This window comes from Scomber scombrus, chromosome 22 (genome assembly GCF_963691925.1).
Source record: "Scomber scombrus chromosome 22, fScoSco1.1, whole genome shotgun sequence".
Taxonomy (NCBI): domain Eukaryota; kingdom Metazoa; phylum Chordata; class Actinopteri; order Scombriformes; family Scombridae; genus Scomber; species Scomber scombrus.
This window is the reverse complement of record NC_084991.1, coordinates 7603757-7626835: the sequence shown is the minus strand read 5'-3', so window position 1 is coordinate 7626835 and position 23079 is coordinate 7603757. Positions and strand designations below refer to the sequence as shown.

The 23079-nt window shown below is 41.0% G+C and overlaps 1 protein-coding gene and 23 non-coding genes across 24 annotated transcripts in view; 1 reads left to right on the top strand and 23 right to left on the bottom strand.

The window, feature by feature from the left end:
* The first annotated feature begins 2918 nt into the window (after nucleotides 1-2918).
* LOC134004461 (mitogen-activated protein kinase 12-like) overlaps nucleotides 2919-23079 on the top strand; it is a 424476-nt gene continuing 404315 nt past the window's right edge. Inside the window, exon 1 of the mRNA XM_062443744.1 lies at nucleotides 2919-2939. The gene's annotated coding sequence lies outside the window, so the exon portion shown is untranslated. The remainder of the gene's footprint in view (nucleotides 2940-23079) is intronic.
* On the bottom strand, nucleotides 12302-12373 carry trnaq-cug (transfer RNA glutamine (anticodon CUG)). Its single transcript has one exon. It is a non-coding gene; the product is annotated as a tRNA-Gln (tRNA).
* On the bottom strand, nucleotides 12512-12583 carry trnaq-uug (transfer RNA glutamine (anticodon UUG)). Its single transcript has one exon. It is a non-coding gene; the product is annotated as a tRNA-Gln (tRNA).
* trnaq-cug (transfer RNA glutamine (anticodon CUG)) lies at nucleotides 12750-12821 on the bottom strand. The gene has a single exon. It is a non-coding gene; the product is annotated as a tRNA-Gln (tRNA).
* Nucleotides 13073-13144, bottom strand: trnaq-cug (transfer RNA glutamine (anticodon CUG)). The gene has a single exon. It is a non-coding gene; the product is annotated as a tRNA-Gln (tRNA).
* Nucleotides 14110-14181, bottom strand: trnaq-cug (transfer RNA glutamine (anticodon CUG)). Its single transcript has one exon. It is a non-coding gene; the product is annotated as a tRNA-Gln (tRNA).
* trnaq-cug (transfer RNA glutamine (anticodon CUG)) lies at nucleotides 14320-14391 on the bottom strand. The gene has a single exon. It is a non-coding gene; the product is annotated as a tRNA-Gln (tRNA).
* Nucleotides 14530-14601, bottom strand: trnaq-uug (transfer RNA glutamine (anticodon UUG)). Its single transcript has one exon. It is a non-coding gene; the product is annotated as a tRNA-Gln (tRNA).
* trnaq-cug (transfer RNA glutamine (anticodon CUG)) lies at nucleotides 14767-14838 on the bottom strand. The gene has a single exon. It is a non-coding gene; the product is annotated as a tRNA-Gln (tRNA).
* Nucleotides 15090-15161, bottom strand: trnaq-cug (transfer RNA glutamine (anticodon CUG)). Its single transcript has one exon. It is a non-coding gene; the product is annotated as a tRNA-Gln (tRNA).
* Nucleotides 16115-16186, bottom strand: trnaq-cug (transfer RNA glutamine (anticodon CUG)). Its single transcript has one exon. It is a non-coding gene; the product is annotated as a tRNA-Gln (tRNA).
* Nucleotides 16325-16396, bottom strand: trnaq-uug (transfer RNA glutamine (anticodon UUG)). The gene has a single exon. It is a non-coding gene; the product is annotated as a tRNA-Gln (tRNA).
* trnaq-cug (transfer RNA glutamine (anticodon CUG)) lies at nucleotides 16563-16634 on the bottom strand. Its single transcript has one exon. It is a non-coding gene; the product is annotated as a tRNA-Gln (tRNA).
* On the bottom strand, nucleotides 16886-16957 carry trnaq-cug (transfer RNA glutamine (anticodon CUG)). Its single transcript has one exon. It is a non-coding gene; the product is annotated as a tRNA-Gln (tRNA).
* On the bottom strand, nucleotides 17923-17994 carry trnaq-cug (transfer RNA glutamine (anticodon CUG)). The gene has a single exon. It is a non-coding gene; the product is annotated as a tRNA-Gln (tRNA).
* trnaq-cug (transfer RNA glutamine (anticodon CUG)) lies at nucleotides 18142-18213 on the bottom strand. The gene has a single exon. It is a non-coding gene; the product is annotated as a tRNA-Gln (tRNA).
* On the bottom strand, nucleotides 18465-18536 carry trnaq-cug (transfer RNA glutamine (anticodon CUG)). The gene has a single exon. It is a non-coding gene; the product is annotated as a tRNA-Gln (tRNA).
* Nucleotides 19740-19811, bottom strand: trnaq-cug (transfer RNA glutamine (anticodon CUG)). The gene has a single exon. It is a non-coding gene; the product is annotated as a tRNA-Gln (tRNA).
* Nucleotides 20063-20134, bottom strand: trnaq-cug (transfer RNA glutamine (anticodon CUG)). Its single transcript has one exon. It is a non-coding gene; the product is annotated as a tRNA-Gln (tRNA).
* On the bottom strand, nucleotides 21100-21171 carry trnaq-cug (transfer RNA glutamine (anticodon CUG)). Its single transcript has one exon. It is a non-coding gene; the product is annotated as a tRNA-Gln (tRNA).
* trnaq-cug (transfer RNA glutamine (anticodon CUG)) lies at nucleotides 21319-21390 on the bottom strand. Its single transcript has one exon. It is a non-coding gene; the product is annotated as a tRNA-Gln (tRNA).
* On the bottom strand, nucleotides 21642-21713 carry trnaq-cug (transfer RNA glutamine (anticodon CUG)). The gene has a single exon. It is a non-coding gene; the product is annotated as a tRNA-Gln (tRNA).
* trnaq-cug (transfer RNA glutamine (anticodon CUG)) lies at nucleotides 22679-22750 on the bottom strand. Its single transcript has one exon. It is a non-coding gene; the product is annotated as a tRNA-Gln (tRNA).
* trnaq-uug (transfer RNA glutamine (anticodon UUG)) lies at nucleotides 22889-22960 on the bottom strand. The gene has a single exon. It is a non-coding gene; the product is annotated as a tRNA-Gln (tRNA).

Below are 23079 nucleotides of genomic sequence, written 5' to 3'. Positions count from 1 at the left end.
ATAAGAATGGATTTACTGAATAATAATGACAAGAACACTACATCTTCCTAACTACATTAAAAGACTTAGTGTGGAAGGTATTTATCGATTGGGTTATGGATGTACAAGCCTACCTTCTGGTTTGGAGGGTGATCTCTTAGCTGGACTTCTGTCAACCTCTTCCCCTACACCGAGTTCAGAGTTTGTTTGAGTTCTGTCACGAGCACGTCCACAGCTGTACGAGCCACACACTCCACTGCTCACTACAAAAAAAAAAAAAGTTATTACGCATGTGACTATGAAAAACCTTCACAATATTTTTTTTCTCTTCACTAAGGCTTTATCACAATTACACTGGGTGAAATACTTAAATCATCAAATGTAATTTTATTTCTTTGCACTGTTACAACAACTAGAAATATATGAATGTCTTGTATGCATTTCCCTAAAGTGTGGAATTTTGACCATTTTTAAAAATAAAAATTCTCTATTTTTGAACAAGACCTTACTGCAGGCAATGTATTTTTAAGAATCAACCCACAGATGAGTCTGTTTTGCAGAGTCCTGAGGAACCACACAGATTTCCCAAACCATTTCAAGGTAATGATTCAGACATCTTCCTTTTTTTTTGAGCTGTTGACAAATACTTACATGCGTATGAAGTCACACATAATTAAAACAGCAGTATATATTTTAAGGTTGGTTCTTTTATGCGTTTTGGTGTAACTTATGGTCGCACTGCAGGCAGCTTCTCCTCTCGGTTCTCACCTCTGCTTTGTGTCAGTTTCACCCCCCCACCCCCACCCCCACGTGTGTGTGGAGACAGTGAACCAGGTGAAGTGAAAATGAGTTGACAGCAACTATGCTCATTACTGTAAGTGCAGTAAAAGCTTCACGAATAAAAAGCCAATAAGAGTACCACTTGTTCAACAAGCATAGTCATGTAAATGATTATATTATGACATTTTCAGCTGCTTTGTCTGCAGTCTCCATCCACTGCCAGTATGTTTTACACAAGCACAGTGCACTGATTAGGCTTAAAGTACACTGTGATAAAACAAGCTAGAACGAAAGCTGCCTGTTATCTAACTTAACTGTTTAGCTTAGTTTGTCACATTCCTTAAAACTAGCTAATTGTTGTAAACTACAGGCTGAGACAAACCAACAGTGACTGCAGACAGCTCTTCTTTCTAAACTTTGACATTTTAAATTAGTTTCCAGTGAGCCTTTACTGAGTTTTTAAAGTGACTTGCTGTTCTAAACATTACTGTTGCTCCTCTACAAAACAGCATTGTTATATTTAAAATATGAATCCAATTCTTACCCCTTTCTAACTGTATTCTTTTTGTAAAACCTGTCTTTAGTATTGAGAAACAACTGATAAGAGTGTGGACAAACAACCAAACCGAGTATTGATGAGGGTAGGAGTATCGATCAAATCTTAACGATAGCCATCCTAACTGACCTCCATCCTTCAAACAACTTACTTCATTCAAATTGTGTAACAGATTTGTTTCTTACCTGCAGTTTCTTATGTAAAATAATCCACTACTTGAATAACCAAGTGAAGCTTTCCAGTTCACTCCTTGCTTTGCTGAAGTGTGAGAGGTTTGTCGGTCATGTGTACTTTCTCAACAGGGTAATACTTCTGCTTTCTCACTTCTGTCTTTTCGCCACACAGTCTAACCACCTCAGTCTTAAAAGTTATGTCAGTGGAAAACATTTAACACTTGCTGAGTACCATTACTCCTACAAAATGCTTTCTAAACACCAAACATTCACATCTAGGAGTTAAAAAAAAAAAAAACTGGAAAGGACAACAAAGACCATATTAAAAGGGCTACATAGACAGCTTCTTTTTTTTCTCCAAAAAACTGAGACGGGTTGAAGAGATTTTAAATAATAAATCACTGCATACTGAAGAAATCCTCTTGTGAATTAAAACATACAGGTTGTCTTTTTTTTTTTTTAAACTTCAGATAAAACAAACAAGATATAATGTGTTAATCTGTGAGCTTTAGAGGTGATGGAAGTAGGGTAACAACTAGTGCCTGCTTTCTTTATCCATTAATCTGTCAATTATTCTCTGGATTAAAATCAGTTAGCCGATTTGTCTATAAATTGTCAGAAATTTGAAAAAGAAAAATGTTGCTCACTCTTTCCCAAAGCCTAATGCAACCCAAAAAGTCATGTTTTGTTCCATCCAACAGTCCATAACCCAAATATTTGGTTCAATATCAAAGAGAAGTAAAGAAAAAAAAGAAGATATTCACATTTAAAAACCTGGAAACAGAGAACTTGGGCATTTTTACTTAAAAATGACAATTAGTTGATTACCAAAACAGTTGTCCATCGACTGACCATTTGCCTTTGGCCAAATCTAAGATAGCACTTTTCCACTGTTTCCGGTCTTTGTACTAAGTGGAGCTAACCATCTGCTGATTGCTTCACATTTAACTGGACAGACACGAAAATCCAAATAGGCATATTTTCCCAAAATGTCAACTAAAGTTTGTTTTTTAAACTGGATCCAAAACGTACTGTAAATGTGAAACAACTGCCAGCCTCTATGCTCTGTTTTTTTAATGCAGAGTATAGGAAAATTATTCTCCTTCATGTTTTAAAACTTTCGCTTTCAAAAAATGTCTTTTTTTCCCCCTCATCTTAAAAATCACAGATAACTTTGTGTTTAAAAGTCATGCTTGTTTAAATTTATGCTGCCCTATCTTGCCGTGTCTTGATAAGCCTCACACGAACCAAAGAATAATCTCCATTATATTGGTCTTAGTGATGCACGGCACTGTTGAATCCTGAATCTGATAGTACCATTGGAGCAAAAGAGACTTATACTTTAGTCAAAGTCTAAACAGATCGCTTTGCTCTCTCTCAGTGGGTGAACAGTTAGGCTTTGTGTGTGTGTGTGTGTGTGTGTGTGTGTGTGTGTGTGTGTGTGTGTGTGTGTGTGTGTGTGTGTGTATGTGTGAGGGATTGTCAAATGCCGGTCTCAAGACACACAGGCAAAGTCCAGGATGAATCAGGGCAAAGAGATTTCAGTAGAGTAATCCAACAAGCTAAGAGGCTGTGCCGAACAAAATTCTAATTCTTGTGCGCTGCACACAAAAGGCATTTCATTCACAAGCTGACAATGGAACTAAAATACCATTTATTCATATAAACCATGCACAAAAATGAGTATTAATGTTCTTACCAGCTGCCCTGGTCACCCCTCTTTCACGGCAGTTTGAGCCAAAGAGGGCTTTTTAAAATGATGGGCATGTTTTAATGACTGTTTAAAGGTTGAAGGGTCATGTGTTTTTATTTACCCAATGAGATAATAAACTCATGTCTGCTAAAGATTTTGTGTTTTGTGGGTGTAAAGTTCCGTGGTAACACAAAGCTTCCCTGACACACAGGAAAACACTCAGAACAAACAATGGCCACTTGTATCCAATCATTATAAATGAACCATTAATGAAGGCTGAGTCACTAAAACAACTACTTTAATCATCAGAGTGTGACAACTTGTAACTTTTCTATGCTAGTCTGCCTCCTAGCTTTAACTGCAGATTTCTATTTGATATGTAGTCAATGTTAGCCAATATAGGCCCACTATTACGTTATTTGGCTTTTTTTTGTATAATTAATTACAATTAGGGCCTTGTTGGTTAATGAAGATGGAGGCTGGCCCATGTATAGGTATTAGTAATTTAAGAAAATTCAAGATTTAACTCAGAAAAATGTGATATTTTGTGTTTCTTGTTTATCAAGTGAGTTCTTAAAAGGCCTGAACATGTACCATACAAATGTGGAGACAAGCAGGAAGGTAAATATCCTCTTAAGTGAAATTGCGTCACCTGTGTAAGCGGCGTTACAGTCTCCTGCAGCACCTTTGACCTTCCGTCTGACCGCCACCCGTCTGAACTCCTCCGTGTCACGGCTACATTTCAGGGTCAAACTGTTCCTCTTCTTCAGGTCGAACATTGTCACGAAGTAGCCTCAGGTCCAGCTGTCCAAAAACACGGTAACATTCACTGGTAAAAGAGAGAGAGAGGAAGCGCGACTGAGCGAGGGTCCCTAGGTTTGTGGAGTTCACAGTTGGTGTTCAATCACCGTCGCTAATAGCCATACAGCTGTTTGATAAGCCCCGCCCCTGATTGACAGGGGGACACTGACCAATCAGCAGGCACACAGTCACTTAAACATAGTGAGGGGAATCTGTAAAAACAATAGCACTTTGATCACGTTAAACCTGATTAAATTACCAATTTAATTCAATTCATGCATCACTCCAATAAACAATATTTACTGATTCACACTGCAGTCACTGTTTACAGTTTTTTTTTATTGACTCCTCATGTCATTTACTGGTTGGTCAAGCATGTAAAATGTCTGTTGTTTTAATGTTTGTAAACACTGCATCCTCTTTAAAGATTTTGAGTTCTTATTTTAACAAAAAGTTAGATTTTTGCCACATATGTGATCTTAATGAAAAAAAGTTTTTTAAAAAGCTTAAATTTATCACTTGAAAAATGTACAATCACTTGAAAAATGTACAATGTATGAGCATGCACGTATATGTGATGTGATACATGTAAAATTCAATAAAAATATTTGAGGCAAAAAAAAAAAAGCTTAAATTTAATAATCAATAATATCAAATAAATTCCTGTATTCAAAATGTATCTAAGGTATAAATACATACATACATACATACATACATACATACATACATACATACATACATACATACATATACAATATGTATGCAGAATGAAAAAGTATCAAACTAATCAGTGGTCTAGATTTAGCGTGGCATCTTACAATTTAAAAAAAACTATTACTACTACTACTACTACTACCAACTGTTTTTACACTTTTATCTTTTAAAAAAAGAAACATTTTACATTTCTACATTTATTGGTATGGACCTGCAGATGTGTCCAAAATAAAGTTTTTTTCTTTTTATTATTATTTTATCATTAAATAAATGAATGTTATTAATTTATTTCTACATTTATTTATTTCTGTGTCTGTATTTTAATCGGGTAGATGGTACTGCAAATATAGAAATACAGAGGGTTTTAAAACAATCTATTTAGGTATTCATTTTATCTTTCATGTATTTATTCTATATTAAAATACCAATTGCTTATAAATTTAGCATTTGTTTATCTACATGCTATTTTGTGAATTGTTGAGCAAGTCACTTTTAGCCCTTTTCCGTTTCTATCATTAATTTATCTATTGTTTATCCTTTTTTTTTAAACTAAAATTCTTATATTTGAACTAAATCTTTATGAATATCATTATATTCTGAGACATGACATTCATAGATGCAAATGTATTATTTATTAATCAGTTAATAATGTGTACATGTGACATTTCTCACATTGTTGGTGCTGTTCTGTGGTTGATAGTAAATTCAGGATTCACACTGACAGTGAGTAAACTTTCACATGTATATTGGTCTTTTCTGCCCTCTAGTGGACTTTATTAGTACAAGATAAAACGGGAAGTCCGTTCTCTGTTCTCCATAATACAACATAGTAACACCGCAGCAGGTAGAGTAAACTATAAGTTTTGTGTGGATGGGAATTTGCCTCGAGGAGACGCAGGGTGGTGAAAAAAAAGTCTGCTGTCAGAAGTGGGATTCGAACCCACGCCTCCAGGGGAGACTGCGACCTGAACGCAGCGCCTTAGACCGCTCGGCCATCCTGACTGTAAAACCATTCAAAAACACGAGTCACTATGACTATACTTTGCGTTGTACAACATGTCAAAATGTATAAAAATGTCAATTAATGTTTTATGAACGTACAGCATATATTAGGAAATGCACTGCAGTAAGCTATAGCGACGGATTCTTGCAAAATTAACTCGTGAACATACTATGTTGGTCGCGTTTAAACAGTATACGCCGTATAATGATAGAACCATGCATCACTTATACCAGGTCCCACGGAGAATTGAGCTGGTGGACCGGCAGAGTTGAAGTTGGCTTTCAATTCACAGCTTTTTATTGGATTTTTCCGGTCCACCTTAAAAGTGGTATAATCCCTATAAATGGCGATGTTTAGTCATGTTCAAGCCAACTCAGGAAGTGAAAACTGCGTAAATGAAAGGGGAATTAATCAAAGAACGAAATGGTCTTAATTGAATTACAATCCTATTTTATCCGTAGCATGTTTTTCTTCCTTACACATGGTAAACTGTTTTTCAGTGTTATAGCTATATCTGCCTATACTTGGGTAAAGTTAGAAAGAGATTGGCAGATTCGAACTTCAGCGATCAATAGCTCATAAACGAAACATCGTTAAAACATAAAAAATGCCTCTTTCCTATCGTAGTAAGGTAGACTATTGACTACATTTTCGCCAAAACGAGTCGTCATCCAGGCTGCAGGAAATATATTGCTCTCTATGCGCTGCGGGCGGAGAGGCGAGCGTTTAGGGACCGTCTACAAAGTGCAGTACCAAAGCAAAAAATATTAAATATCTCCACTTTTATTCACTGTAGTCTCACCAAATTCACTCCACACACCAACGGTCACCTGATAATCACACTACAACAGTTATTTCTTTTTGCATATTTTTGGGGAATTTTATTGTGAAAAATCGTCAATAGAGTTAATATTATACAGTGTAGGATGACCAGAATCATGCTTCACAACAAGGGTCACCTAATAATCATACTACAACATTTATTTTAGGAAAATTAGTTTTGATATAATTTTTGGGATTTTTTATATTCAAAAATCTTCAATATCGTCAATATTATACACTGTATACTCACCGAAATCATGCTACACAACAAGGTTCACCTGATAATCATACTACAACAGTCATTTCAGGAAAAAAATGTTTTGCATATTTCTGGGGAATTTTATTGTGAAATATCGTCAATACCGTTAATATTATACACTGTATACTCACCAAAATCATGCTACACAACAATGGTCACCTGATAATCATACTACAACAGTTATTTCAGGAAAAAAAAAAGTTTGCATATTTTTGGGGAATTTTATTTTGAAATATCGTCAATAGTGTTAATATTATACAGTGTATGATGACCAAAATCATGCTACACAACAAGGGTCACCTGATAAATATACTAAAACATTTATTTTGGGGAAATTATGGCGCTTTTCCACTACACCGTTCCAGCACGACTCGCCTCGACTCGCCTCGGTTCTTTTTGCGTTTCCACTAGGGAAAGTACCTGGTACCTGGTCCTTTTTTAGTACCTGCTCTGGTGAGGTTCCAAGCGAGCCAAGCCGGTACTAAAATGTGACGTCGACACACTGCTGGCCACTGATTGGTAGTTGTCGCTGGAAGAGTCATGAGCCGCCCCACACAAGAATCAAACCCGGCATTTTTAAATACCGGCAGCAGCGTTACAACCATAGTTACATCCATACGGCTCAATTTTCTTGCGTTGTGTGTGACAAAAAGCCACATACAGCAGCAAGTACACCACTGCCTCAATGTCCTCCATTGTTTATGTGTTTTGTGTCGCGTATAAAACGAAGTCACAGCAGTTTCGCTGCGCCGTGTTATGACGACCCCGCCCACGTTGAGTAGGTACTTTTTTGTAATGGAAAAGGAACCGTGCCGAGTCGAGGCGAGCCGAGGCGAGTCGTGCTAAAACTGTGTAGTGGAAAAGCGCCATTAGTTTTGATATAATTTGGGAGATTTTTTATATTCAAAAATCTTCAATATCGTCAATATTATACAGTGTAGGATGACCAAAATCATGCTACACGACAAGGGTCACCTGATAATCGTACTACAACAGTTATTTCAGAAAAATGTGTTTTTGAATATTTTTGACGAATTTTATTGTGAAAAATCGTCAATAGCGTTAATATTATACAGTGTAGGATGACCAAAATCATGCTACACAACAAGGGTCACCTGATAATCATACTACAACAGTCATTTCAGAAAAAAAAATCTTTTTGCATATTTTTGGGGAATTTTATTGTGAAAAATCGTCAATAGCGTTAATATTATACAGTGTAGGATGACCAAAATCATGCTACACAACAATGGTCACCTGATAATTGTACTACAACAGTTATTTCAGAAAAATGTGTTTTTGCATATTTATGGGGAATTTTATTGTGAAAAATCGCCAATAGCGTTAATATTATACAGTGTAGGATGACCAAAATCATGATACACAACAAGGGTCACCTGATAATCATACTACAACAGTCATTTCAGAAAAAAAATCTTTTTGCATATTTCTGGGGAATTTCATTGTGAAAAATCGTCAATAGCGTTAATATTATACAGTGTAGGATGACCAAAATCATGCTACACAACAATGGTCACCTGATAATCGTACTACAACAGTTATTTCAGAAAAATGTGTTTTTGCATATTTTTGGGGAATTTTATTGTGAAAAATTGTGAAAAATATTGAATATTTTTCGTTTTGGTACTGCACTTTGTAGACGTTCCCTAAGCGCTCGCCTCTCCGCCCGCAGCGCATAGAGAGCAATATATTTCCTGCAGCCTGGAGGACGACTCGTTTTGGCGAAAATGAGTTTGTAGTCAATAGTCTACCTTACCACGATAGGAAAGAGGCATTTTTTATGTTTTAACAATGTTTCGTTTGTGTTCGAATCTGCCAATCTCTTTCTAACTTTACCCAAGTTCTGCCTATTTGCTGACCCTGCCTGCTCATTCTTAAATAATATAATATTGGTAATATATAGTAATACCAATAACTCTTAACAGCTTAAATATTGTTTTTTGAGCTCGATTGAGTTCAATGTGGTCCAGATATGAAAAACCTGTGAAATCACCCTTTTTTTCCTTTTTCTTTTTTTTGCATTTTCACAAACAGAACACTTCGAGGTCAATAAAAATGCTAAATATTCTGCAATAAAAATGAATGTAATTCAGGATTATGAAACTCTGCGATGTCCCCTGTCATATTTGTTTCTGGATACTTTTTTAATACTGAACAGGTCGTTGTGCTTTGTACAATAACAATAAAGACATTTTATTCTATATGCACAAATAAAAATAACATAAGTATACCGAATTATAATAATTTATTATAGTAAATCAATTAAAGGGCATTTCATTCTATGGTTAAATATATCTTCCACTGACTATTATATTATTATCATTTATATTATCAATTTCATGAAATACCTTAAAAATGAATGAAGAGCGTCAGCTACATGCGTTATGCCACTTTTAAGGTGGACTAGATATTTTCACTAGCTGTGAGCCGGAAGATAACGACGAGATGTAGATTATGAGTTGTGTAATGTGCCTTTTATATCGTCAGGATGGCCGAGCGGTCTAAGGCGCTGCGTTCAGGTCGCAGTCTCCCCTGGAGGCGTGGGTTCGAATCCCACTTCTGACAGCCTGCTTTTTTCCTTACTACCTGCTGCAGTGTTGCTGTGTTGTATTACGTAAAACAGAGGAAGAACTACCTGTTTCAACTTGTCATCAAGTCCACTAGAGGGAAGAAATTACCAATGTACATGTTATGCTGAATATATTCAGCATAACGAGCCACATTGAGAACTATCAACCATAGAACAGCACCAACAATTTGAGGAATCTCGCATTTACAGGTAGTCCAAATTTGTACACATTATTAACTGATGAACATATAACTTTGCATATGTGTTTGATGTCTAGAAGCAGAATATCATTTAAAGATTTAGTTCAAAATATAACTTTTGAGTTTAAAAATGAGGCTGTGAATCATAAGCAAACTACAGCTTCTTGTTACCATTACACCATGGATCCACTTAACTACTGTGCAACAAGTGGAGCTAGACACTTATTGGATGATTACATACTTAAAACCCAAAGTTATGGCATAATGTTTACAACAGAAAAACAGTTGATTATTATTATATACTGCACATGACAAGACACATATAGGCACCGCATTTGTATGAGCTGCTGCCTCCAGTGGTTAAGGATTTTCTTCACAGATTGGTCAATAATAACAAATTGAATCCTCATACTGAATGTGACCATGTACGTTATACAGAATATTTGACAAACCAGTGACACAGAGGATCACAAAAAGAAACCTGTTCTACCTGAAAACTACTTTAAACAGGACTTTAATTTCATGATACAGTATTCATGTTTATCCAAGTTATCTAAAAAATTTGACAATTTGGTCTATTTCAAGGAACTTAAAACATTAATATTTGTCATTTGTAGCCTACCAGACATTTCAGGTAGATTGAACATTGCTAGTGCTGCTTTCAGGAAGAAGAATAGCTGTGGGAAATGCTTTTTGAAAAATTGCTTTTTTATTAATTTTTATGAATTGTCCCTTTATTACTTCTCCCAAATTGCCTAACCTATTCTTTTGCAGGTAACTATTACATAAAAGGAGTAACTGTCAGAAGTGGGATTCGAACCCACGCCTCCAGGGGAGACTGCGACCTGAACGCAGCGCCTTAGACCGCTCGGCCATCCTGACTATGAGATGTTATAAAAGGACGTATTTTATCTAGACTACATTCAGAGCTTTATAGTGTGTTATTTGTTATGAATATATATGTAGTCGTTGTCATGAGTACTTTAAATTCCTTCACATTCACATTAGGGCTGCAACGACTATTTTGATAGACGACTATTCATCGATTATAGAAGCGATTAATCGACTAATCGGATCAGTGGTGGTTCTAGCTTGTAAGACGCTCCGGGTGAACTCCCCTTCAGCGCCCACCATATAAATAGATAGATAGAAAAAACAACCATAAATACCAAAATGATATACAATCATGAATACAAAAAATGAAATACAAGGAATAGAAACAATTCTTATATAGACATTTAAGTAAGTTATTTAATTATTATAACATATTGCCAATAAAAGTAAACTGCACAAATCCTATATCACACACAAATTGAACACATTTATAAATCAATATTACCATCCTCCAGCAGTGTAAACCAAGAGTCAAGACTACACCAGTTCACCTTGGTGGTGTGAAGACTGATTTTACATTATTCTTAATGATTTTACTCACAATGTGTCTATGAAACTACATATTCAAAGTATGAACTGTGGTTTATTTGGTGTGACTGATTTTAATTTTTGCATCATTAGGCTACCATACTAAATTATGTGCACTAGACTCCTCAGTGGATACCTGAGGTCAACCAACTGCTGCTCCTCTCCTACTTCTGACTGAGATCTCAGCAAGTAGAAGCTGTTGGTTCAACTAGAAGTAGGGCACGAACTGTAAAAAGGTAAACTTATCCACAGGGTGACATTTCATCATTGACGTAAATGAGCGATCGAAAACTGATCGTTTTTTGTGTGTGTGTGTGTGTGCGCACTCCATGCTGCCCCCGGTAAGATGCTGGCTCAAATTATGTCTCTCGACAACCGACTCGAGTACAGTGTCAATTTGCGTATTTGCCTATGGCCATGGTATTTCGCTATCATTTATAATACAAATATCCCACATTAAGAACAGTAACCACAAAGGATTCAGTCATTACCAAGTCATTTCAAATTTTACGGACAAGGTCTGAGTGTCAATAAAAACGCATAAACCTGACATATCTAGCTAATGCGCCGTTTGCAGACGAGGTGATGTGGGAGATGTTCTTTCACTCAATGTTTTGAAAGAGCGCGTCCATACTCATTTACAGTTCATCAAACACATAGTAGCACAGGTACTGTTCGCCAAGGCATTGCTTTGTGCTCACAGGATGAGAGTGTAGGCACGAAGCGTTGTGGCTTGTCTCTCAAGCGCTCATCGCCCAGCGAAGGTCAACATCTCTCTTCCCCAATATTGTGCTACTGGTAGCTTGAAGGCCTGCTGTGAAAAATGCAGGCTGTCAGAAGTGGGATTCGAACCCACGCCTCCAGGGGAGACTGCGACCTGAACGCAGCGCCTTAGACCGCTCGGCCATCCTGACGGTGCCTTAAGGTGCCGACCTACGATTGGGAATCCACATAGCAATTAGCGATGATGGGTGGGGAATCTCTCTTGTTCGCTGTTCAGTCCACAGAATGTAAACACAGCTACAACAAAGGCGAAGCCTCGTCATTAGCGGATGGTTATAGAGAGTGACAAAGTATGGAAAACTGACTATTTTGGGTAGTGAATGACACTAACACAACAACAAGCAGGAAATCAAGCAGATGGAGTTCTTCTACATTGCGATTCAGGCTTATTACAAACGCGCACCAGTTTGAGGATGATGCTCTATGCCCCTCATGTTTCCTGTGCACCTTCATAGGAACTGACACTGGAACAAGACACAAGATAGCCACAATCTACAATGCACAATCTTTGCCTGCTCTTACTACCAGGTTCCACCGAGATTTGAACTCGGATCGCTGGATTCAGAGTCCAGAGTGCTAACCATTACACCATGGAACCACTTTTCTGTTGCAGCTGACAGGTGTCAAACTATTTCATACATGGTAGCGCCACGTATGTTACTAAGAGGACATAGCAGACACTACCAGTAATACAGCGACTAAACTGCTACCCATCACGCAGCCGATACACTGGAGGAGGTTCCACCGAGATTTGAACTCCGATCACTGGATTCAAAGTCCAGAGTGCTAACCATTACACCATGGAACCACGCTAGTCGCTGTCTTAAATGTGTCCTCACAGCTCTTTCTGGAGAACCGGACAATATCAAGAGTGAGTTACAATATCAAGAGTGAGTTACAATATCAGGTCAAAGTAGGGTTTTTTTTAAGGTCAGTGGTGGACAATCCTGGAATTGGGCATCCTCTTAAAACACAGGTCCCACCGAGATTTGAACTCGGATCGCTGGATTCAGAGTCCAGAGTGCTAACCATTACACCATGGAACCACATAGCCTGGTCGATAATGTCTCTTGACAGGATAGTGGAGAACACTGTCAGTGTCCACATTAGCCTATAAGCATTACACCACGGAAACGCAACTCCTAGCTAGATTTAAAGTAGGCTCAAAGGTTTTCTTTCAAGACAATTGGACAATATCAAGAGTGAGGGATGAGTCTAAGATTTCCAGCTAATGGCAATATCAGGTGAAGGTAGGTTATCAGGTCGCTGTCTTAAAACTGTGCATCCTATTAAAACCAGGTTCCACCGAGATTTGAACTCGGATCGCTGGATTCAGAGTCCAGAGTGCTAACCATTACACCATGGAACCAGGGACTCGGTCCAATCATGTCTCTCGAGAACCGACTCGAGTACAGTGTCAATTTGCGTATTAGCCTATGGCCATGGTATTTCGCTATCATTTATAATACAAATATCCCACATTAAGAACAGTAACCACAAAGGATTCAGTCATTACCAAGTCATTTCAAATTTTACGGACAAGGTCTGAGTGTCAATAAAAACGCATAAACCTGACATATCTAGCTAATGCGCCATTTGCAGACGAGGTGATGTGGGAGATGTTCTTTCACTCAATGTTTTGAAAGAGCGCGTCCATACTCATTTACAGTTCATCAAACACATAGTAGCACAGGTACTGTTCGCCAAGGCATTGCTTTGTGCTCACAGGATGAGAGTGTAGGCACGAAGCGTTGTGGCTTGTCTCTCAAGCGCTCATCGCCCAGCGAAGGTCAACATCTCTCTTCCCCAATATTGTGCTACTGGTAGCTTGAAGGCCTGCTGTGAAAAATGCAGGCTGTCAGAAGTGGGATTCGAACCCACGCCTCCAGGGGAGACTGCGACCTGAACGCAGCGCCTTAGACCGCTCGGCCATCCTGACGGTGCCTTAAGGTGCCGACCTACGATTCGTGATCCACATAGCAATTAGCGATGATGGGTGGGGAATCTCTCTTGTTCGCTGTTCAGTCCACAGAATGTAAACACAGCTAGAACAAAGGCGAAGCCTCGTCATTAGCGGATGGTTATAGAGAGTGACAAAGTATGGAAAACTGACTATTTTGGGTAGTGAATGACACTAACACAACAACAAGCAGGAAATCAAGCAGATGGAGTTCTTCTACATTGCGATTCAGGCTTATTACAAACACGCACCAGTTTGAGGATGACGCTCTATGCCCCTCATGTTTCCTGTGCACCTTCATAGGAACTGACACTGGAACAAGACACAAGATAGCAACAATCTACAATGCACAATCTTTGCCTGCTCTTACTACCAGGTTCCACCGAGATTTGAACTCGGATCGCTGGATTCAGAGTCCAGAGTGCTAACCATTACACCATGGAACCACTTTTCTGTTGCAGCTGACAGGTGTCAAACTATTTCATACATGGTAGCGCCACGTATGTTACTAAGAGGACATCGCAGACACTACCAGTAGTACAGCGACTAAACTGCTACCCATCACGCAGCCGATACACTGGAGGAGGTTCCACCGAGATTTGAACTCGGATCGCTGGATTCAGAGTCCAGAGTGCTAACCATTACACCATGGAACCACTTTTCTGTTGCAGCTGACAGGTGTCAAACTATTTCATACATGGTAGCGCCACGTATGTTACTAAGAGGACATCGCAGACACTACCAGTAGTACAGCGACTAAACTGCTACCCATCACGCAGCCGATACACTGGAGGAGGTTCCACCGAGATTTGAACTCGGATCACTGGATTCAAAGTCCAGAGTGCTAACCATTACACCATGGAACCAAGCTAGTAGCTGTCTTAAATGTGTCCTCACAGCTCTTTCTGGAGAACCGGACAATATCAAGAGTGAGTTACAATATCAAGAGTGAGTTATAATATCAGGTCAAAGTAGGGTTTTTTTAAGGTCAGTGGTGGACAATCCTGGAATTGGGCATCCTCTTAAAACACAGGTCCCACCGAGATTTGAACTCGGATCGCTGGATTCAGAGTCCAGAGTGCTAACCATTACACCATGGAACCACATAGCCTGGGCGATAATGTCTCTTGACAGGATAGTGGAGAACACTGTCAGTGTCCACATTAGCCTATAAGCATTACACCACGGAAACGCAACTCCTAGCTAGCTTTAAAGTAGGCTGAAAGGTTTTCTTTCAAGACAATTGGACAATATCAAGAGTGAGGGATGAGTCTAAGATTTCCAGCTAATGGCAATATCAGGTGAAGGTAGGTTATCAGGTCGCTGTCTTAAAACTGTGCATCCTATTAAAACCAGGTTCCACCGAGATTTGAACTCGGATCGCTGGATTCAGAGTCCAGAGTGCTAACCATTACACCATGGAACCAGGGACTCGGTCCAATCATGTCTCTCGAGAACCGACTCGAGTACAGTGTCAATTTGCGTATTAGCCTATGGCCATGGTATTTCGCTATCATTTATAATACAAATATCCCACATTAAGAACAGTAACCACAAAGGATTCAGTCATTACCAAGTCATTTCAAATTTTACGGACAAGGTCTGAGTGTCAATAAAAACGCATAAACCTGACATATCTAGCTAATGCGCCGTTTGCAGACGAGGTGATGTGGGAGATGTTCTTTCACTCAATGTTTTGAAAGAGCGCGTCCATACTCATTTACAGTTCATCAAACACATAGTAGCACAGGTACTGTTCGCCAAGGCATTGCTTTGTGCTCACAGGATGAGAGTGTAGGCACGAAGTGTTGTGGCTTGTCTCTCAAGCGCTCATCGCCCAGCGAAGGTCAACATCTCTCTTCCCCAATATTGTGCTACTGGTAGCTTGAAGGCATGCTGTGAAAAATGCAGGCTGTCAGAAGTGGGATTCGAACCCACGCCTCCAGGGGAGACTGCGACCTGAACGCAGCGCCTTAGACCGCTCGGCCATCCTGACGGTGCCTTAAGGTGCCGACCTATGATTCGCGATCCACATAGCAATTAGCGATGATGGGTGGGGAATCTCTCTTGTTCGCTGTTCAGTCCACAGAATGTAAACACAGCTACAACAAAGGCGAAGCGGATGGTTATAGAGAGTGACAAAGTATGGAAAACTGACTATTTTGGGTAGTGAATGACACTAACACAACAACAAGCAGGAAATCAAGCAGATGGAGTTCTTCTACATTGCGATTCAGGCTTATTACAAACGCGCACCAGTTTGAGGATGATGCTCTATGCCCCTCATGTTTCCTGTGCACCTTCATAGGAACTGACACTGGAACAAGACACAAGATAGCCACAATCTACAATGCACAATCTTTGCCTGCTCTTACTACCAGGTTCCACCGAGATTTGAACTCGGATCGCTGGATTCAGAGTCCAGAGTGCTAACCATTACACCATGGAACCACTTCTCTGTTGCAGCTGACAGGTGTCAAACTATTTCATACATGGTAGCGCCACGTATGTTACTAAGAGGACATCGCAGACACTACCAGTAAAACAGCGACTAAACTGCTACCCATCACGCAGCCGATACACTGGAGGAGGTTCCACCGAGATTTGAACTCGGATAACTGGATTCAAAGTCCAGAGTGCTAACCATTACACCATGGAACCACGCTAGTTGCTGTCTTAAATGTGTCATCACAGCTCTTTCTGGAGAACCGGACAATATCAAGAGTGAGTTACAATATCAAGAGTGAGTTACAATATCAGGTCAAAGTAGGGTTTTTTTTAAGGTCAGTGGTGGACAATCCTGGAATTGGGCATCCTCTTAAAACACAGGTCCCACCGAGATTTGAACTCGGATCGCTGGATTCAGAGTCCAGAGTGCTAACCATTACACCATGGAACCACATAGCCTGGGCGATAATGTCTCTTGACAGGATAGTGGAGAACACTGTCAGTGTCCACATTAGCCTATAAGCATTACACCACGGAAACGCAACTCCTAGCTAGCTTTAAAGTAGGCTGAAAGGTTTTCTTTCAAGACAATTGGACAATATCAAGAGTGAGGGATGAGTCTAAGATTTCCAGCTAATGGCAATATCAGGTGAAGGTAGGTTATCAGGTCGCTGTCTTAAAACTGTGCATCCTATTAAAACCAGGTTCCACCGAGATTTGAACTCGGATCGCTGGATTCAGAGTCCAGAGTGCTAACCATTACACCATGGAACCAGGGACTCGGTCCAATCATGTCTCTCGAGAACCGACTCGAGTACAGTGTCAATTTGCGTATTAGCCTATGGCCATGGTATTTCGCTATCATTTATAATACAAATATCCCACATTAAGAACAGTAACCACAAAGGATTCAGTCATTACCAAGTCATTTCAAATTTTACGGACAAGGTCTGAGTGTCAATAAAAACGCATAAACCTGACATATCTAGCTAATGCGCCGTTTGCAGACGAGGTGATGTGGGAGATGTTCTTTCACTCAATGTTTTGAAAGAGCGCGTCCATACTCATTTACAGTTCATCAAACACATAGTAGCACAGGTACTGTTCGCCAAGGCATTGCTTTGTGCTCACAGGATGAGAGTGTAGGCACGAAGCGTTGTGGCTTGTCTCTCAAGCGCTCATCGCCCAGCGAAGGTCAACATCTCTTTTCCCCAATATTGTGCTACTGGTAGCTTGAAGGCCTGCTGTGAAAAATGCAGGCTGTCAGAAGTGGGATTCGAACCCACGCCTCCAGGGGAGACTGCGACCTGAACGCAGCGCCTTAGACCGCTCGGCCATCCTGACGGTGCCTTAAGGTGCCGACCTACGATTCGTGATCCACATAGCAATTAGCGATGATGGGTGGGGAATCTCTCTTGTTCGCTGTTCAGTCCACAGAATGTAAACACAGCTACAACAAAGGCGAAGCCTCGTCATTAGCGGATGGTTATAGAGAGTGACAAAGTATGGAAAACTGACTATTTTGGGTAGTGAATGACACTAACACAACAACAAGCAGGAAATCAAGCAGATGGAGTTCTTCTACATTGCGATTCAGGCTTATTACAAACGCGCACCAGTTTGAGGATGATGCTCTATGCCCCTCATGTTTCCTGTGCACCTTCATAGGAACTGACACTGGAACAAGACACAAGATAGCCACAATCTACAATGCACAATCTTTGCCTGCTCTTAATACCAGGTTCCACCGAGATTTGAACTCGGATCGCTGGATTCAGAGTCCAGAGTGCTAACCATTACACCATGGAACCACGCTAGTCGCTATCTTAAATGTGTCCTCACAGCTCTTTCTGGAGAACCGGACAATATCAAGAGTGAGTTACAATATCAGGTCAAAGTAGGGGTTTTTTTAAGGTCAGTGGTGGACAATCCTGGAATTGGGCATCCTCTTAAAACACAGGTCCCACCGAGATTTGAACTCGGATCGCTGGATTCAGAGTCCAGAGTGCTAACCATTACACCATGGAACCACATAGCCTGGGCGATAATGTCTCTTGACAGGATAGTGGAGAACACTGTCAGTGTCCACATTAGCCTATAAGCATTACACCACGGAAACGCAACTCCTAGCTAGCTTTAAAGTAGGCTGAAAGGTTTTCTTTCAAGATAATTGGACAATATCAAGAGTGAGGGATGAGTCTAAGATTTCCAGCTAATGGCAATATCAAGTGAAGGTAGGTTATCAGGTCGCTGTCTTAAAACTGTGCATCCTATTAAAACCAGGTTCCACCGAGATTTGAACTCGGATCGCTGGATTCAGAGTCCAGAGTGCTAACCATTACACCATGGAACCAGGGACTCGGTCCAATCATGTCTCTCGAGAACCGACTCGAGTACAGTGTCAATTTGCGTATTAGCCTATGGCCATGGTATTTCGCTATCATTTATAATACAAATATCCCACATTAAGAACAGTAACCACAAAGGATTCAGTCATTACCAAGTCATTTCAAATTTTACGGACAAGGTCTGAGTGTCAATAAAAACGCATAAACCTGACATATCTAGCTAATGCGCCGTTTGCAGACGAGGTGATGTGGGAGATGTTCTTTCACTCAATGTTTTGAAAGAGCGCGTCCATACTCATTTACAGTTCATCAAACACATAGTAGCACAGGTACTGTTCGCCAAGGCATTGCTTTGTGCTCACAGGATGAGAGTGTAGGCACGAAGCGTTGTGGCTTGTCTCTCAAGCGCTCATCGCCCAGCGAAGGTCAACATCTCTCTTCCCCAATATTGTGCTACTGGTAGCTTGAAGGCCTGCTGTGAAAAATGCAGGCTGTCAGAAGTGGGATTCGAACCCACGCCTCCAGGGGAGACTGCGACCTGAACGCAGCGCCTTAGACCGCTCGGCCATCCTGACGGTGCCTTAAGGTGCCGACCTACGATTCGCGATCCACATAGCAATTAGCGATGATGGGTGGGGAATCTCTCTTGTTCGCTGTTCAGTCCACAGAATGTAAACACAGCTACAACAAAGGCGAAGCCTCGTCATTAGCGGATGGTTATAGAGAGTGACAAAGTATGGAAAACTGACTATTTTGGGTAGTGAATGACACTAACACAACAACAAGCAGGAAATCAAGCAGATGGAGTTCTTCTACATTGCGATTCAGGCTTATTACAAACGCGCACCAGTTTGAGGATGATGCTCTATGCCCCTCATGTTTCCTGTGCACCTTCATAGGAACTGACACTGGAACAAGACACAAGATAGCCACAATCTACAATGCACAATCTTTGCCTGCTCTTACTACCAGGTTCCACTGAGATTTGAACTCTGATCGCTGGATTCAGAGTCCAGAGTGCTAACCATTACACCATGGAACCACGCTAGTCGCTATCTTAAATGTGTCCTCACAGCTCTTTCTGGAGAACCGGACAATATCAAGAGTGAGTTACAATATCAAGAGTGAGTTACAATATCAGGTCAAAGTAGGGGTTTTTTTAAGGTCAGTGGTGGACAATCCTGGAATTGGGCATCCTCTTAAAACACAGGTCCCACCGAGATTTGAACTCGGATCGCTGGATTCAGAGTCCAGAGTGCTAACCATTACACCATGGAACCACATAGCCTGGGCGATAATGTCTCTTGACAGGATAGTGGAGAACACTGTCAGTGTCCACATTAGCCTATAAGCATTACACCACGGAAACGCAACTCCTAGCTAGCTTTAAAGTAGGCTGAAAGGTTTTCTTTCAAGACAATTGGACAATATCAAGAGTGAGGGATGAGTCTAAGATTTCCAGCTAATGGCAATATCAGGTGAAGGTAGGTTATCAGGTCGCTGTCTTAAAACTGTGCATCCTATTAAAACCAGGTTCCACCGAGATTTGAACTCGGATCGCTGGATTCAGAGTCCAGAGTGCTAACCATTACACCATGGAACCAGGGACTCGGTCCAATCATGTCTCTCGAGAACCGACTCGAGTACAGTGTCAATTTGCGTATTAGCCTATGGCCATGGTATTTCGCTATCATTTATAATACAAATATCCCACATTAAGAACAGTAACCACAAAGGATTCAGTCATTACCAAGTCATTTCAAATTTTACGGACAAGGTCTGAGTGTCAATAAAAACGCATAAACCTGACATATCTAGCTAATGCGCCGTTTGCAGACGAGGTGATGTGGGAGATGTTCTTTCACTCAATGTTTTGAAAGAGCGCGTCCATACTCATTTACAGTTCATCAAACACATAGTAGCACAGGTACTGTTCGCCAAGGCATTGCTTTGTGCTCACAGGATGAGAGTGTAGGCACGAAGCGTTGTGGCTTGTCTCTCAAGCGCTCATCGCCCAGCGAAGGTCAACATCTCTTTTCCCCAATATTGTGCTACTGGTAGCTTGAAGGCCTGCTGTGAAAAATGCAGGCTGTCAGAAGTGGGATTCGAACCCACGCCTCCAGGGGAGACTGCGACCTGAACGCAGCGCCTTAGACCGCTCGGCCATCCTGACGGTGCCTTAAGGTGCCGACCTACGATTCGCGATCCACATAGCAATTAGCGATGATGGGTGGGGAATCTCTCTTGTTCGCTGTTCAGTCCACAGAATGTAAACACAGCTACAACAAAGGCGAAGCCTCGTCATTAGCGGATGGTTATAGAGAGTGACAAAGTATGGAAAACTGACTATTTTGGGTAGTGAATGACACGAACACAACAACAAGCAGGAAATCAAGCAGATGGAGTTCTTCTACATTGCGATTCAGGCTTATTACAAACGCGCACCAGTTTGAGGATGATGCTCTATGCCCCTCATGTTTCCTGTGCACCTTCATAGGAACTGACACTGGAACAAGACACAAGATAGCCACAATCTACAATGCACAATCTTTGCCTGCTCTTAATACCAGGTTCCACCGAGATTTGAACTCGGATCGCTGGATTCAGAGTCCAGAGTGCTAACCATTACACCATGGAACCACGCTAGTCGCTATCTTAAATGTGTCCTCACAGCTCTTTCTGGAGAACCGGACAATATCAAGAGTGAGTTACAATATCAGGTCAAAGTAGGGTTTTTTTTAAGGTCAGTGGTGGACAATCCTGGAATTGGGCATCCTCTTAAAACACAGGTCCCACCGAGATTTGAACTCGGATCGCTGGATTCAGAGTCCAGAGTGCTAACCATTACACCATGGAACCACATGGCCTGGTCGATAATGTCTCTTGACAGGATAGTGGAGAACACTGTCAGTGTCCACATTAGCCTATAAGCATTACACCACGGAAACGCAACTCCTAGCTAGCTTTAAAGTAGGCTCAAAGGTTTTCTTTCAAGACATTTGGACAATATCAAGAGTGAGGGATGAGTCTAAGATTTCCAGCTAATGGCAATATCAAGTGAAGGTAGGTTATCAGGTCGCTGTCTTAAAACTGTGCATCCTATTAAAACCAGGTTCCACCGAGATTTGAACTCGGATCGCTGGATTCAGAGTCCAGAGTGCTAACCATTACACCATGGAACCAGGGACTCGGTCCAATCATGTCTCTCGAGAACCGACTCGAGTACAGTGTCAATTTGCGTATTAGCCTATGGCCATGGTATTTCGCTATCATTTATAATACAAATATCCCACATTAAGAACAGTAACCACAAAGGATTCAGTCATTACCAAGTCATTTCAAATTTTACGGACAAGGTCTGAGTGTCAATAAAAACGCATAAACCTGACATATCTAGCTAATGCGCCGTTTGCAGACGAGGTGATGTGGGAGATGTTCTTTCACTCAATGTTTTGAAAGAGCGCGTCCATACTCATTTACAGTTCATCAAACACATAGTAGCACAGGTACTGTTCGCCAAGGCATTGCTTTGTGCTCACAGGATGAGAGTGTAGGCACGAAGCGTTGTGGCTTGTCTCTCAAGCGCTCATCGCCCAGCGAAGGTCAACATCTCTCTTCCCCAATATTGTGCTACTGGTAGCTTGAAGGCTTGCTGTGAAAAATGCAGGCTGTCAGAAGTGGGATTCGAACCCACGCCTCCAGGGGAGACTGCGAGCTGAACGCAGCGCCTCAGACCGCTCGGCCATCCTGACGGTGCCTTAAGGTGCCGACCTACGATTCGCGATCCACATAGCAATTAGCGATGATGGGTGGGGAATCTCTCTTGTTCGCTGTTCAGTCCACAGAATGTAAACACAGCTACAACAAAGGCGAAGCCTCGTCATTAGCGGATGGTTATAGAGAGTGACAAAGTATGGAAAACTGACTATTTTGGGTAGTGAATGACACTAACACAACAACAAGCAGGAAATCAAGCAGAAGGAGTTCTTCTACATTGCGATTCAGGCTTATTACAAACGCGCACCAGTTTGAGGATGATGCTCTATGCCCCTCATGTTTCCTGTGCACCTTCATAGGAACTGACACTGGAACAAGACACAAGATAGCCACAATCTACAATGCACAATCTTTGCCTGCTCTTACTACCAGGTTCCACCGAGATTTGAACTCGGATCGCTGGATTCAGAGTCCAGAGTGCTAACCATTACACCATGGAACCACTTCTCTGTTGCAGCTGACAGGTGTCAAACTATTTCATACATGGTAGCGCCACGTATGTTACTAAGAGGACATCGCAGACACTACCAGTAATACAGCGACTAAACTGCTACCCATCACGCAGCCGATACACTGGAGGAGGTACCACCGAGATTTGAACTCGGATCACTGGATTCAAAGTCCAGAGTGCTAACCATTACACCATGGAACCACGCTAGTCGCTGTCTTAAATGTGTCCTCACAGCTCTTTCTGGAGAACCGGACAATATCAAGAGTGAGTTACAATATCAAGAGTGAGTTACAATATCAAGAGTGAGTTACAATATCAAG